General features: G+C 36.7%; 1 protein-coding gene across 3 annotated transcripts in view; it reads right to left on the reverse strand.

Annotated features, from left to right (window-relative positions):
* Positions 1-14679, reverse strand: part of LOC134538456 (zinc finger homeobox protein 3-like) — a 310779-nt gene extending 296100 nt beyond the window's left edge. For all 3 annotated transcript variants that reach the window (XM_063379781.1, XM_063379782.1, XM_063379783.1), the window contains exon 1: positions 14343-14679. The gene's annotated coding sequence lies outside the window, so the exon portion shown is untranslated. The remainder of the gene's footprint in view (positions 1-14342) is intronic.
* Positions 14680-16321: the final 1642 nt, after the last annotated feature.

Here is a 16321-nt window from a genome sequence, read left to right on the forward strand (position 1 = left end):
GTATGTACCTATGTATGATATTGATAAAACTCCGACACCATTTGACCGATCACCATGAAAGTTGGCACATCGAAGGTTTTTTTTCATGGAGAAGGTTTTTATGCTGTCCACTTTTTTGTAACTGTTGTAACTAGATGGCGCTGCAGCGCATCAACTTCTAAGCCATTCAACCGATCGCCATGGGTAAACAGAAAATCTTAGGTCATAGGCATGCAAACATAAATTGTGTGTGATTTATCTATGTCCACCACACTGTCATATAGCACTAGCCATTTCGCTTTAACTCGCGGACAATATATCACCCTGTGTTCAGCCCGGGCAACGCCGGGTACTGAAGTTACTTTAATTTGAAAGTAAAATTAAATATCAAACTACTATAGTTCCAACGATTCCAATAATTCTCAAGTTCTTAGATTCGCAAAATCAAATATGCATATTTAATTACATAGATTAAACCTACTTCTTTTGCGTAGTATAAATCACAGAAACTTAAACATTTACAAACAGCAAAAAATTGCCAAGAAGATGATTTCAGCTATAATATTATGTTATTACCAAAATTGGTTGCAAAATTATCATATACTTGAGCATCAGTAGCTATAACTATGCAATGTGAGTCGTGACGCTAACACAGCATTACGCCATACGAAGTAGGCCTGAATGGCAAGTTACATGCTGACTCGCAATCGTAAACTCAGCATAGATATGAACACTTAACTCATATTAAAAAATCTTAAGTCACGGTGTTGATTTTATATGTGCTGTCGCAGCCTTTCTTACCTTCTACATTTAACAGTGAAATAGATAAGCTAATATCAAAGAAGGGAGGGTAGTAGTCTACGCAGAAAAATAATAAATGTTGTTTCTTTGTCAAATTCTAGAGAAAGACTTCAGCTTTAATTTGTAAACAGATTGCAAATAAAATATATGTCATATACGAGGACTAAGCGTTTGGAAAGCATGATACCACTAGATATGGATTTATTTTTCATGCATGAATGTGAAGTTTCATATTTAAAAACAGCAATCACCAGTTGAACATAAAAAACAGAAACTTGATTTTAAATGTAATGGAAACCAGGCAACAAGTCACACAAAACAAACGCTATCATAAATAACGCTTTTACATGTATCAGGCCTGTAAATAAAATTTTGGAAAAATCAGTTATTAAATTATATCAATCATTGAGCTTCCTATTATTAAAACTATTTAAAATGTTATTTATAGTAGGAATATACTTATTTCCAGTATTAAGTTAAATTATATTACAAGTTCCATGATGCTCTAGCACTCGAAATATTTTCAAATGCTCAACACGTTAGCCTAGTCGAAACATACACATGTATACTTACTTTTTTATATTGTACACATAATAAAACTTAATGTTTTATAACCTCAGCTATTTTCAATTTGCAAGTCAAAGCAATACTCAACCGTGATTTTTTAACAAGTTATATCGCAGGAACACGATATTAAATGAATGCTCTGCAAAATATTTATAACTTTTTTTTTCACTTTAGAAACCATCTACCAACACCCATTGTAAAATATACGTGACATAGTGAAATTTTACAACAAATTTACAATTCAAGAACACTTAGATCTGAATTCATAAGTAATTTTTTCACAGCAATTTGGCAAAAAAAATATATTTATTTAAAGCTTAACAAAAATATGCAGACTAGGATGAAGAGCCACTATGCTGAAACCTAAATCTCGGAGCTTCTGTGGTTCTGGCGATAAACACACGGCAAGACCCGAGTTCGCTTCGCCTGGGACGGCACTTCTGCCCGCTGTCGTCGCCTTTCCTTGCCTGCTCCGTGTAGCCCGACGTAAGGTCGCTTACGTCTGTGCCGCGTAAGGCCTGCTCCGTCTTTCCGTCAATCACGTGACGCAATAATAACGCCAAAAAAAATTTTCAAAATCCGACCGTCAGAAGGTTTGGTAACTTCAAACTATCGACGGACGGGCGGATGAAATTACAACCTCCAAATTTTAGCTAGTTTTTCGCGTGTTGTCTATTCTTACTCGATTAGACGGTTTTGAAGCTGGTTTTATTGCTTACCTGCTTCAATTACTATTTTTTAAACTTACGTTTGAACATTTATAAGTTTTTTTTTTTTTTTTTTTTTAATCGTCCCAGGCACAGTGTTACTCATTGTAATCCTGGAAATGTTTTAATAAATGCCAGAGTGATAAAAAAAATTGAGTTAGTAAATAAGTTAACAAATGTATAGTTTACATTATCCAACTAAATTAAGTAGGACAAAATTAATTTTCTCAAAAATCGAATCCTCTCAAGAGTTGGCAGCGTTGAAATGACCGACGAGCTGAGTGTTGTAATTTAATCGACGGCTGAGGGAATAACGGATGACGGACGGACAAACGCGACGGACTGATGTGATTCCCGCTTAACTTGTCTCGACTTTGGTGGTTCTTAAGGTGTGGTCATACACACCATGTCCATTATTTGTTTGTTTTTCTCGTCAATACTAATAGTTCATGTTGTAAATATTACCTACTAGTTGTTCATAATTACCACTTGGGTGACTTTTTACAGCAATTAGTTCACACTAAGTAGACTTAAATATATTTTGAAAATATTTCTAACAATAACAAATGCAATAATACACACACTACCGGCGTTTACTACTTTTGATTACTGTCTGATGAGACATTTTTCCTTCACCTAATATAATTTCGCCTGAATTAATGAGAAAATATCCGAATACTTGAGTTTGGCTCGGAAGAAGAAATAAAAATTATGAATGTTGAATTAATGTGGGCTATATAAATTCGGCACCTTCCGTAATATTTATATATTTAAGATGAAATATTTGCTTACTGTTACGTTTGGAAAACGTCAAAAATAAAACCTACATATATCGATTTCTCCTACCCAACAACAGCTAATTTTGTAATTGTAAACGACATAATGTAAACCATTTTTGAGAATACCAGGACCGATAAATACATTTAATTTGTAAGCATTGCTCGTTTTTTTAATAGTAGATAGGATGATTAAAGGCAAAAGGATGTCATTCCTTCGAGGCGACCTTTATTCACATGAGCAAACGTAAATGCTTAATACTGTAGACATAAAGTAAGGCTGCCGGTAACACGGTGTCTCTGAACATAGTGCATCGTTGATTCTGCACTGCTGCCGAATAAAATGGATTTTTCCGTAACTATTACTGACTTATAAGTCAGTGCATTATATTTTTTAACGGAACCAGAGAAACTTAATGACATGTGAAATTAAGTGTGTATCAGCGTTTAGTAGGTACGATAAATGTAGCTTATATAGCTCATATAATGTATAGGTAAACATTTTGTAAACTGCTTAACCAGATTATAAATTCTTGAACTTTGCAAACATATCTCATTTTAAGTTACACAATTCACAATTTTGAAAACGAGAGTTTTCGTTACGTCATTCGTTAGATTAGAGTTGATCAACATAAATTGTCATTTGATCAAATGACATAATTTACCAATTAAACACATTAAAAATATTGCGAAGTCGACACCTCCACTTTTGAAAATCGGCGAAGGAAGTAGAAAACATGGACTTTCTGCACAGGTTGTAGATCGTGGTATTTGGCGTCAACTTTATTGAACTTGGCTTAACTTGTGTTTTATTGTGTGCATAAATGCAGTGCCTGGCAGTTGGCAGCACTGGTTCTGTGGCGGGAGAGTTGGTGGAACAGATCCACTCGCTGAGAGTTCTGAACACCGGCTTCAGAACACCGGCTTCTGAATACCGGCTTCTGAACACCGGCTTCTGAACACAGGCTTCTGAACACAGGCTTCAGAACACCGGCTTCTGAACACAAGCTTCAGAACACCGGCTTCTGAACACAAGCTTCTGAACACCGGCTTCTGAACACCGGCTTCTGAACAGCGGCTTCAGAACATCGGCTTCAGAACACCGGCTTGTGAACAGAGGTTTCTGAACAGCGGCTCCAGGCTCGTCGAGTTCATCCGCGCGTTCTCTTAGGATATTAATCATTTCACGCTGTAGATCGATTTGGATAGCAGAGAAAGAAACGAAAGATGGATTTGTTTTATCACGGAACTGTTGTCTGGAAGCCAATTATTCTAGAAAGCAGGCAATCGCATCAGATATATAGGTAACCCGAATGCTAATAACAGTAAAACTTTGACCGTTTTGTTTTTTAAAACGGATTTTGAACATAAGCAGATTATAATTCTGCAGAAAAAATATTTAAAAAAAGTTCTTGGAAATAATGTTAAGACTAGTAAAATTTTATAGCAAGTAGAACTAAAAATTTATATTTTCAAAAAAGGAAATAGAAATAGTTGTAAACAGCAATCATACAATCTAAAAAAATAATAATGAATGTTAATTCTAAACTGAGGTATGAAATACAAAAATTTACAATAGTGGATGCCTTTAGATAATATTAAAATGAAACTTGATATTTAAATGGAAAAAAAAAATTAACAAAACTTAATGATACTAGCTGAGTCATGGTAGCAAAACGGTTGAAACATCCATCAGATCGCAGGACCTTGGTTCAGGAGACGATATCTTATCACCACAAAATTCCATTACAGGAAGTCGCCTCATTATCTTAATTGATCGCTGAGAGTTGAAAATACGTCGTTGACAGACTCGTACACCGGAAATAAGGGTTTACTTACAACCAAAATGCGTAGAAAGAACACGTCTGTGTACAGCCTATGTATGTTTACACGCCTCGTAGAGCAAAGGCTGGACTGCAGTAGGTCTGCAGCAAACCACCTGGTATAGACCAATAGTATGCCACAGCAATTCTTTCCCATTAAAATAGGTTGGTTTACAAATAATTATATTTAAAGACCGGTTAAATTCGCGGATTCAATTCGCGATAGGCTAACATCTAAACAACTAACAACTTCGTACCGCTTCGGCGATTGTTCCAAATTTTATCTGGAGAACTGTGAGCCAATAGGAAACTCTAAACCGAGAAAGCAACGAATTACGGACAAACTAGTTGATACGTCTCACAAGTCAGCAACCAATGAACAGATATAACTTTCCCAAGTAAAGGACTGCAGAGTCCATCCTAGGGATCAATGAACCCACGAATTTGGTTCCTAATTATATTCGTAACGACTAGATGCAGCGTACAGACAAACACTTCTCTGAATTTCACCCCGATAAAGATGTTATTTCTTTTGTTTTATTTACAATTAAAACAAGGGTTCCTGAGAATTAAAATATAGGTTATAGAATCGCTTGTTTTATCAGGAAAATTTTATCTGCGAGGTATTCACGTAATGTAACTTTAAATAACATAATTTAAATTTAAGAAAGCATGAAAATCATATTTTGTTGGATCCTGGATCCCAAAACCAGCAGATAAAAGCATTTAAACTTATTTAACGCTTAGCAATATCAAATTAATACGTTCTCTTGAAAAATTATGCTTTCCGAGAAAACTATTCAAATTGCAGTAAAAATATTGTTTTATCAGAAATAAAAAAAACATAGCAATGCATTGTATCATTTCGCAAGAGAGTAATACCAGATCACACCTTGTACCCAGTAAGGTAATTTCCAATTTTTACTATAAAAGTGGACATAGCTAATAGATAGACGTACATCATTTTATATGATCCTTGTAAGATTTGTAGGGATAAATTATTATTCAAAAAACGTTTTGTTGGTATGGGCCTCACAAAATTTATTTTGTAACATTATTAAATTTATTTGTTTTTCACTGTGAAATTGTTTCTTCAGTAACCATGTAACCGAGCTTTGAAGTCAATGCTAAATATTTATTTCGCCAATACAGAAAATGTTTTTAACGTACGAAATTATGTCACTGCAAAATAAATATTATTTCCAGTCAATTAGCTACCCGTAGTGAAACAAGATGTAACGTATGTAACATTAGTAATAATATGTTATATTAGTGTCTTTACATTAGTGTTTGCAAGTAAGTATATTTGTAAATAACATTTCTGCATAAGCCTGAATTTGCCAAACCTGTAATCAGAAAATATCTCATATCTTTAACTTTGTTTGTACAATATGTTTAAAATAAATCTTGTGCTACTTGAGTTAGGCCTCGAGTATAGCAACTTTATTTCAGTTCGACCATAATATTGTCCAATGTGACTATGTTTACAGTACTGTAAACTCTCAATGATAACCTATGAACACCTAAACATACTACCGAAAATTTCACACTGCATTTAGTATTACACTGGAATATTTTTAAAAATCATAGTTAATAACATTCAAGCTATCTACGCATGTTACTTCCAAAGAAAAAAAAATTAAAACCGTTACAAAAAAAAGTTACAACTAGAGTTCAGAAATTGCAATGAGGTCAAGGAGTTAGAAAAAAAGGAATTATTTAGGCAAATACGAACAAAAAACACCAAAAGAATGTAAGGTGAACTACCTATCATGTAACGATAACGAAGTACCCGAATGACAATTCAAACTTTCGTCGTTTGCACTTTTACGTCACGTCAGAGATTGTGGCGTGAACCAGTGAATTGCAAAAGAGTCACGTGTTAAATCATTTCGTTTCGTAATTGCGAGTAGGTACTTAACACACTACTGTATTCATCTGCACAATACTTAAAATAATGCAATGGAAGTTACGTGACAGGCGAAATCATTCCGAAAAGTTTTTTTTCGCGTTGACTTCAGTGCTGGTTTTATGAATGAGCTGTTATCAGTAGCAACAAACCAATGAGCTAGAGCTTTCATTTTTCTGATAACACGCTACGATTTGTCTCTAATTACTACTTGCAGAGGTTAACTGCTAAGCTTAAATTCTTTAAATAACGTAAATAAGTGTTTGCATGACTATTAACAACCACTGAAAAAACCATAATTTTTTTTTAAAAGTTCGTAACGATACTTATTCGGTAAAACATTTACATTGGATTTGCCATAGCAGATCATTTGCTTGCCTCAAAAAAAATACCCTAAAAATCACAGTAGTTTAAAATCTATAATTTATTTTTTTAAGATATACAAGTGCTTTGCAAAGATGTACGACCTATAATTTTTTTGGCCACAAAAAGTAGTTTGAATATGAGCTACTGTAATATTTTTGTGACATGTATATTTACAGTAAAATTTACATTAAATTGGTGCAAAAATTTCTTAAAAAAATAGTATTATTGATATAAAGAGAAGTATTATTGTCCACACAAATCATCAAAGAATTTTGTTTTAGCAATAATCACTATATGTTTGTTTTAATTTTAGATTAATTTGAGTTGAAAAAAAATGTTTGAAATTGTTTCCGTTTTTTTTTTTTTGATAAAGTGTTTTTACAGCGCAACATTTTTTAACTGTTTGTTTGTTCCTGTTCGATGAGAGTGATCCAGAGAGAGACAGTTCTGTTCCACCGCCAGCAAGACACATCACGATGCGATGAGACAACTGGACCGTGTGTGCCGAGCCCGCGCCTGTTCCCCGGTCGCCGGCAGGGAGAGACTTCCGCTCTCGCGGCGGTCGGGGCCTCGACATGCCGCCAAGCTCCGCGCGTCTGCCCCCGCAGCCGTCGGCAGCGGACCCCGGTTTACACGACACGCCTTTTTCTTCCCCATCCCTCCCGCGCTGAGCGAGACGTCTCGCTGCTGACCAATGTACAACCAACTCATGAAGCCTCAACAACAGATCATATTTGATACGACACTCACATTGTTCGACTGCTTATATATAATTTAATTTACATGAATACCTTACTTACCTCTTTAAATGAGCCTACATTTCAGAACTTAAAATTTTACTTCGCAACATTAGCAATGGTGATTTAAAGTAAGAACACATTACAATTTTAATTTACAACTGGTGAAATAAAGCTTGTGTATCTCTTAAATTGACCAATTGCAAAGCAACTGTCGCATCACAGAACATCTGTGGTTCGTCTAAAAATAACTAAGTTTTGTAAAAAAAAATAAAAAATTCATCAGAACCTAAATAGTACGAAGAATTGTCGACGCTGAAGACAGGTTTAATGTTGTAGTACACACAATTTCTGGTTAATGTCTTAACACATCACTGACAGTGTGGACTATGGGGGAAGAAAGGAAATAGCCATACTAACCTTCAACTCCTAACTTAGTACGCCTTATTGGTTCCTAGTGTTCTTTGAGCTATCGGGAGGCATTGTCCTATCTCTGTGCCACTTGGACGTGAATCAACACGGACTGATTACAACTCTTTTTTTAAGACCAAGCCGTATTTCGGACTGATAACAAAACATACATCCTACGATATTGTTGTAGCTATACCTCGTGGGTAAATGTCGGAGACGGCGAAAAAGTTAATTTAAATTTGATCATAAATAAAGGCAAATATTTAAATTACGGTCTTACACAGTCTAAGAAAATGAGCATGTCGCAGAAAATATGAACTAACAAATAAATAAGTAAATAAATCAGAACGAGCAAACCAACATGAATAAAAAAATAGAGCAAGTAGTAAAATGCATGGCAGACAAAGGAAAAAAAAATACTGAGATGTACAAACCAGCTCTTGGCAACACAACGAAAACAGACACGACTGTCACCATAACAAAAATTTGAAAAATATGCACAAAAACTAGAACAACGAAGACAACGCAGACGAACAAAGATGGATACCAAAGACGAAATGATTTCGCAAATGGTTGCAACAAACTTTCAAAGAAAAATGTTTTTTTTTTTTTTAAATATGTATTTTATGATTTATAAATAATTTTATCAGCCTAGGCCTGGATATTAAAATTTTAATATTACAATAATGATAAAGTGCATACTTTAAGTACATCAATTTTGTACAAAATATTTCTTGAAACAACTGTGTACGTTAAGCAGTTAAAATGTTCAAGTTTGTAAACTTTCAACGTGTGAAACCAAACATGCAAATGAAATATTTATATTAAAATGCAATCAGCGACAGTGTCTGAAGAACTCCCGAGAGCCATGATAAGACCGCGTATCTTTTTCTCCCTCACCCTCCTTCGCAAGGAGTAATTAATGGCCTCGCGATTTTTTTTTTGTTTGTCACGTAAACAAATCCGAGTATGACGAAATCGAACCGTCTTTTAGTCCATTTACGTTATCGGAAAGCACTTGGCGTAAAATTGTTGGGAAAGTAGAGAATTTTGCTCTCCACCACTCCGTAAGGCCTACGTGAAATGCCAGTCAGACCATGTCTGGTATACACAGGTAGGCCTACGCAGACAAGTGGGTGACATGTAACTTAAAGCGGGTTTATCTGGGTTACGCCTTAGTTCTTAGTCAAAAGTACAATATTTATATTTAAATAAATGTGTTACTGGCATCTCATTAATTTTATTTTGTTTGTTACTGGCATCTCATTTAGTTTTATATTGGTAACTAAAGTAAAAATTATTGTAGTAGGCCTAAATGTTTACGTGAAGATATTTCGAAAAATTGCATGGTTTCGTGAGGCCGCACACATAATATTAAACCCATTAAAAAAAGAATTTTTGAAAACAATACGCAGTGTAAAAGTGATATCGTGTGTTTACAGTAGTTATTTGAAATAATTTATGTAACACTAGTTTCCAATTCATTTTTGTGAAACACGCAAATCACTAATTATTAAGTCTGCAGTACTTACTTACTGTAACATAAGCATAAGCTAAGAAAGTTTGAAGAAATTTCAATTTACACTTTTCTAATGGAAGTGTTACAGAATAAGTTCGGCAACCAGAATGCAAAAAAAAATGTGTTCGTTATAGTGCGAAAAACGTTTCTACCATGAAAACCTTACTGTACACAATACGAAGAAAATTTAAAGTTGAAAAAAAAATTTTAATCAATGTAAAGCTAACAAGTTTTGAAATTGCCTAAACCTACATGAGAACCAGCTCTGAAGTACAACATGCAAATTTATTTTTCACTGATGACGGTGTTAAATACCAAAATTGGTAAGGTAGATAACTTACATACAGGAATTACTTCTAAGTAATTTTGCCAACTTGCATCGAATATAGACACGCCAATTATCTAAGTATTTTTGAACGAATTTAACTGCACATAAAATTATACTAATTATTAGCAACGAAATAAATTATCAGTATAGGCGCATCAAAAAAACCTGCCAGAAATTAATTTCAATTTAATTTTCGTTAAGGCAGATCATACTCTTGCGCGAACAATTTACTTGTACACTCTCTGCAAGAAATTAAGCAACCACACACTAACCATTTTGAATTACATGTGTTTCTGAAAATAAACAAGGTTTCTATGGTATATAATTTGCCTATCAATGTACAAAAAACTATTCAACTACAATAGTATTTTTAAATGTTTTATAACGACAAAGCAAGTAAGGTGTTGTAGGATTCCCTGAATTCTCTCAGTCTTGCATATTTTTTTCACTGTCACAAAGTTCTTACTGATTCTTCAATTTCATGACACATCACAGATGTAATCTTGCCTCGCGTACACAAAAATAAAATAAAGTCACCGTAAAAAAAATATCACACCTGCATTAAATCTGTGACTAAATCCAGAAAAAAATGTACATCACATTTAGCGATTCACGAATAGCTTTCATTTTTTTTTTTTAATTACCTGACGTGACACATTTTTTCACGCACTTAATTCCTGATCTTTATTTCCGAGAAATTAAAAATTCCCGGTTTTTCCTGATGCTGGGAACGCTGCCTAGGAAACCTTAGATTTTTATAAAAAAATTTCCCAAGCAACAGGCTTGCAAAACAACGATTAAACTTGCCAAAAAAGTTTTTCATCGAAGCCGAGAGGAAATTCCACGGTCGGAGGAACACTTACTCGAGGAGGGGTGGCAATCCCCTGAAATGGCGAAGAGAGCGCGCAAGAGCCTTAATTAATCCCGTAATGGTGAGTGGCGCGTGTTCATTAGATGAATCACAGCCGCAGAGAAGGGCGCAGATGGCGGCGTGAATCATATTTCCCCGGGCAGCGACGCGACAATGCGCGCCCAACACAGGCGCTTGTACGAACACCAACCGAGAGACCTGTTCCGATTGGTCAATTCTCAGTCGAGACCAATAGAAAAAAAATAGCCAGTCATGGGGACTGTGAACAGAAGTAAAAACTTAAAACTTTGTTTTTAAATGTGTAATATGACATCATTTCTACGTCAAATGTACGTAAGAAAAAGATTTTGGTATTATATCAGTACGATGTCAGCATCATTTATCCTTACATCATTTTTTAGTCACAACATATGTCAGTGGTATCTAAAAATTACGTAAAAATGCATTACCTAGCTATGACTTACCAGTGATGTCAGACCTAGGTCATGTATTCACGTGGTCAAATCAACTTCACTTACTGCTACTACAGCATGTCGGTGATGCGAACTCACAAGATTTTACTCATCCAAAAAAAAATCCAACACGCACATGATACAGTCGAGTATATACAATGTATTAGTGTATATATGCGTTTACATGTACACAGGCCGCTGCGATTCGCCAGTCTGGCGCAACACGTCGCTAGCATTTCGGTGACGCGAATCCATAAGTTTTTCCCCTACCAAAAATCGCTCAACGCGGCTAAAGAAGTTTTCACTTCAAAAATAACAGTTAACAGCAGGTCGTGTGCAAAAGTTTTGACCGCCAAATTTTCGAACCAACTGACTGATCCACAACCACGCACATAACGGTCGTGAGCATGGGAGGGAAAATAATACATCTTATTTCCGTAAACGGACGCATGAAGCAACAGTTGAGACAGATGCAATTTTGGCGGGACTAGAGAACTATTTAAAATTATTAGTAATATTGTGGCAGTAAATTGTTGTTATATTCCAATGTTTAGGTGCGTGTAATTCCTGCTTTAAAAACGGATTATTGCTATAACTAACAATTAAGGTAAATATTAAAAAAAAAATTTCGTGGGAATAATCGTAAACTAAAAACGTTACAGGGCCCAAATTATTTATATGTTGATAAACTGAGTTCACTGGTCAGATAAGGGGATAATCATTTAGTAGTTAGTATAGTTATCAACTAACACTACCAACAGATCTCTGACACAACGCAGAATTTCACTGGCTGAAATTAACAGTAAGATATGAGTTGTGAGCCTATTTCAGACAGGTCATGTGCACAATAGTGTAGCTACACAGTAGTGTGCACAGTGGTCTGCTGTACGCCCGTATGTCTTCTAGTTGCGAAGCCAGCTTAAGGCTTGGCTACATTCGCAACCACTCGCACTGCACACACGCACGAAGGTTGAATGCACATGAACAAATAGCAGATGCCACATAGGAACATAGTTACTCGCACGGCACACGGTGAAGTTTTTAAGAACTTCTACTTTTGTTTGAGCTGATCACCCATTTCATTTCTGTTTCCGGCCTGTCAGCGTACACTGAGCCAGCGGCATAGAATAACTGACGATTGTTTTAATTTGTGCATTTGAAAGATAAAGAGTACAACCAATGCGAATATGTATTATTTGCGAGAAATTACTTTGTAGTGTATTACTTCTAATCTTTAAAAACAAAACATAAAATTAAACGATTGGCTTAAGGTAATCAACGGCTTATTTTATAAAATAGCTGATGAAATTCGAACATTAGAAACTGAAAATTTCGACAGAATTAAACGAGGGAAACATTTGTTGGAATGATACGAATCGCTGTTTTATGTCCGAATTCAGCTTCGACTTATGTACTGTTTGTGTGCTAGGCTTTAGGTAGAATTCATTATTCACTGCACTTTTTCCGTACTCAGAACACTCCCAAAAGGATTACTCAAATGCCTTAAAACCAACTAAGTTCATACTAAAAACAAATATTTACATCAGTAATAGTTTTCACTGAAATAGGGCCTAATCGAAACAATTATTTTAGCTAAGTATAGCAGCTAAAGACAATTTATAGTAGTTATTTTGCTCGCCGCGCCTAAATTTGTTTATGTATTAAATAATTAAATAAGATACACGCCAATTCAGACACGGTATCATACCATCTTTTTCTTCACTCCTTTTATAACCTGACCACTTAAGTCATACTGTCAGCTTAGGTCCCTACCTGACAATGTAATCGCTATAACAAATAATTGCTCGTCAAAGAATTTGTAAACCTGTAAGAAGTTTTCTGGCACTGATACATTTATCAACGAGCGAGATGAAAAAATAAATAAACAGATAACTGTTTATAGGTTATGGTTACGGTACGAAAAAAAAAAAATAACCACAGTTAACACGACGAACGTTGTAAAACGACATTTGCAGTATTACTCGTGGGCTGACACGGCTTTCTAAAAACGAATCACTAAAATTTCGCATTAAAAAGTACAAGATAAGGGGAACATATCAAATTTAAAAAAAAAATCCTCCCTCGCGAAGTAAACATAATTTTTCTTATTTTAGTGTGCTAACAAATAACGTTAAGCAATATCTGTTACACCTAGAGCTCTAGTACTAATTTTCTAGAGAAAAGGAAAAATTATAGTTGGGGAAATAGTATAAGTTGCACGAAAAAATATCTGTGGCACGCTTTAACATTTGCAGTTTATGACTCGGTACAAGTAGTTATTATAGCAATCAGTACGTTATCGCATACACAATTTCAACACGTCAGGAAATATGTACCTCTAAAATACTAAATTTAGAATCGTACGATAGGAAACAAGAACTATAATTATCTTAACGTTGCTGTCGGGTACTACGTTAATGGGCTGGCGCAAGAATCTAAGTTATTTAGGGCAGGAAAACGACTGATCGTATGCTTGTATGAACTTTTCTGTATGTGCGCGGCTGAAAGTACGGATGTGAATGTTAAGTTTAGCAACTCGGTACCGATCGGCCTAAAAAAAAAAAGCGGCCAATAGACGGGGGTATCTTGACACACACGCTAAAACTTACCTACCGCAAGACCACTCCACCGGCTTGGAACATAACGGAAACTACATTAGGAACTGCTGGTGTCGCATGTCGTTATTCCCTGCGTCTTGGTGGCTGTGACAACTGTTTCCTTTTTAATTTCATCGAAAACAGAACGTAGAGACGGGGGCGCTCCAATGACACGGCAAGGGCAAAAATAAAATATACAATATTTTTCCGCACAAGTGTCTACAACTACCACATTCCCCCTACTATCTCAAAAACACAGGAACAAAAAACACACACACACGTGGTGCAGTCAGGATTGCTTGAAAACACGTTTTCCCGCGCTGGGAAGGAATATAAAAAAAGGAGGAGGGGGTTAAGTAAAGTCGTGCGGGGGACTCGGTTGAAAAAGGTGGTGGGGGGAGGAGAGGGGGTCGCAGCGTGTTGCACCGTCACGACAAGTGACCCGCGGGCGTCGGCGTTAACGAGAACAAGAATCGAGAAGCTTCGTCGTCGTCGGTACCTGATTGCATCGCCTCCGACGGTGTGCCGGTCGCCGCTGGTCGAGTCTGCCGCCTGTCCCGGCCGCTGCGTGCGTTCGGCTCGGCGTCCAACGCATCCACACGCAACAAAAAACGTCTTCTTCTCTTCCCGCCGAACCTATTCTTCTTCCTCTCGTTCTTGTTCTTCCCGCACTGCCGCCGGGGAGGGAACGTGGACTCGGAGGATCTTCATTCAAGTTTCCACACGTCTGCCGCACTCGTGACACCTCCGGAGTATTACTTGAAAGAAAAACAATAAACTGAAATGATAACTCCCTGTCCCTCTTTCTCTCGCGTCGACGCGCGGCACGAACTTGCCTCGGCGGCTGCTGGCCGCTTACTGCGGGCCTGCATACACTTTATAATCAATCGCGGGAGGGGGCGAGCAGATTGCGAGAAGGAGGGGGAAGAAAAAGGAGAAGGGGGGGGGGGGGTACCCGGCGCGCAGCACGTGGAGGGGAAAGTGGTTGCTTATGCCAAGAGGTGGGAGGCGTTCTTCAAGAAGGTGTCTCCTTCTCTGTCACTCCATCTTTCCCCTCCCCTCCACGACATCCCCCCTCCAACCTACCCTTTTTTTCCTTCTTACCGATCTCTTCCTCCTTTTATTTTTTTCTTACCCCTCCATCCGTCTTCTTCCCCCTCTTCGACCTGATGGGCTCTCCTTCCTTCTCCAGCGGTCGTCTTCACGCCGAGCTAAATACGCGCGCCGCTACCGGGAGAGGTGGCAGGCCTGCGTGATTGTGGGAGAGGCAGTGTGGGAGGGGAGACAGAGGAGGAGAGGAGAGACCCCATGAGCGCGATGATGATTATGATAAAGGAGGGGGAGGGGGGAGTGCCCACCCCATCTCCTCGAGCAATCAAGCGGCGAGGAGGAGTTTTTTTTATTTCTCTGCATAATTCGGTGACATTTTCCAACGCCGCGCAGCCGCCCCGGTCCTATCGCAGCATCGTACCGCGGGAGCGAAGACGACATCGCGGTCGAGACGCCGACGCCGACACGTAGAACCTGATATTCATTTCATTCAAAACATTGTTCCTGTTTTAAATATATATTACTAAATACCATTTTACACCATATTTACTAACGTGAACTCGTTCAATTACTAAGAATGATAAAAAAAATTTTCTGAAGGTAGCAGCTACTTAATGGCAAGAAATTTTAGCTTACAAAAATCAATCTTCTTAAAAACAACTTTTTTTTACTCTGTTTCAAACATCTCCAATTCATTATACCTACAAATTTAGTTTTGCTATTTAATTTTATTAATTAAACGAGGCTTAAAATAATTACTTTAAAAACAATACCATGGAATAAATTTTAATTTTATTTTCTATTACTCAGAATTGTGCCGAAAGGCAAGGTCCATCCAATACCAAAACATCTAATAAAGGTATATAAGACTTGTTATGTTCATTTTAGTTATAAATTACTAATGTAGTTATATGAGTAAATTGATTATCAAAATAGTAGGTACCTATATGAGAGAAAAAAATATGTAAAAATGTTTAGCGAAGGGTGAATACAACAGAACTTCTTGAGAGTTGACAAAAAAGGGAACATCTTCCGTTTTTTTAAATAATTCCCATAGCTCGAATACCTACCATAATACGATCTAAGCTAAACTAGCTAATCTTGGTCTGAATCCATTTCGTGCACAGTTATTTCAGGAGCTTTTTGTTCTCCAATCGACCACAATACAAGACTTAAGTAGGCCTAAGTCAAGTTTAAACGCGAGGTTGCGAAATGAATTGTTCAATGTCACCAGTGATGCCACAACCACTTCCGCTTATGTGTATGTGTAATGTTTGTAACCACTTGTATAACTGCTATATTCCTGTTTTAAGTTCTTAAAATTTTTAAAGTTCAACTCCCGGCCGACATTGTCCTGCCATGGTTCATTAATTTACTTCTGTCTATCTAAAATGGATGGTCTGTATGTAATATGGAATCTATAGAGCG

The sequence above is a fragment of the Bacillus rossius genome, chromosome 13, assembly GCF_032445375.1.
Source record: "Bacillus rossius redtenbacheri isolate Brsri chromosome 13, Brsri_v3, whole genome shotgun sequence".
Classification (NCBI taxonomy): Eukaryota; Metazoa; Arthropoda; class Insecta; order Phasmatodea; family Bacillidae; genus Bacillus; species Bacillus rossius.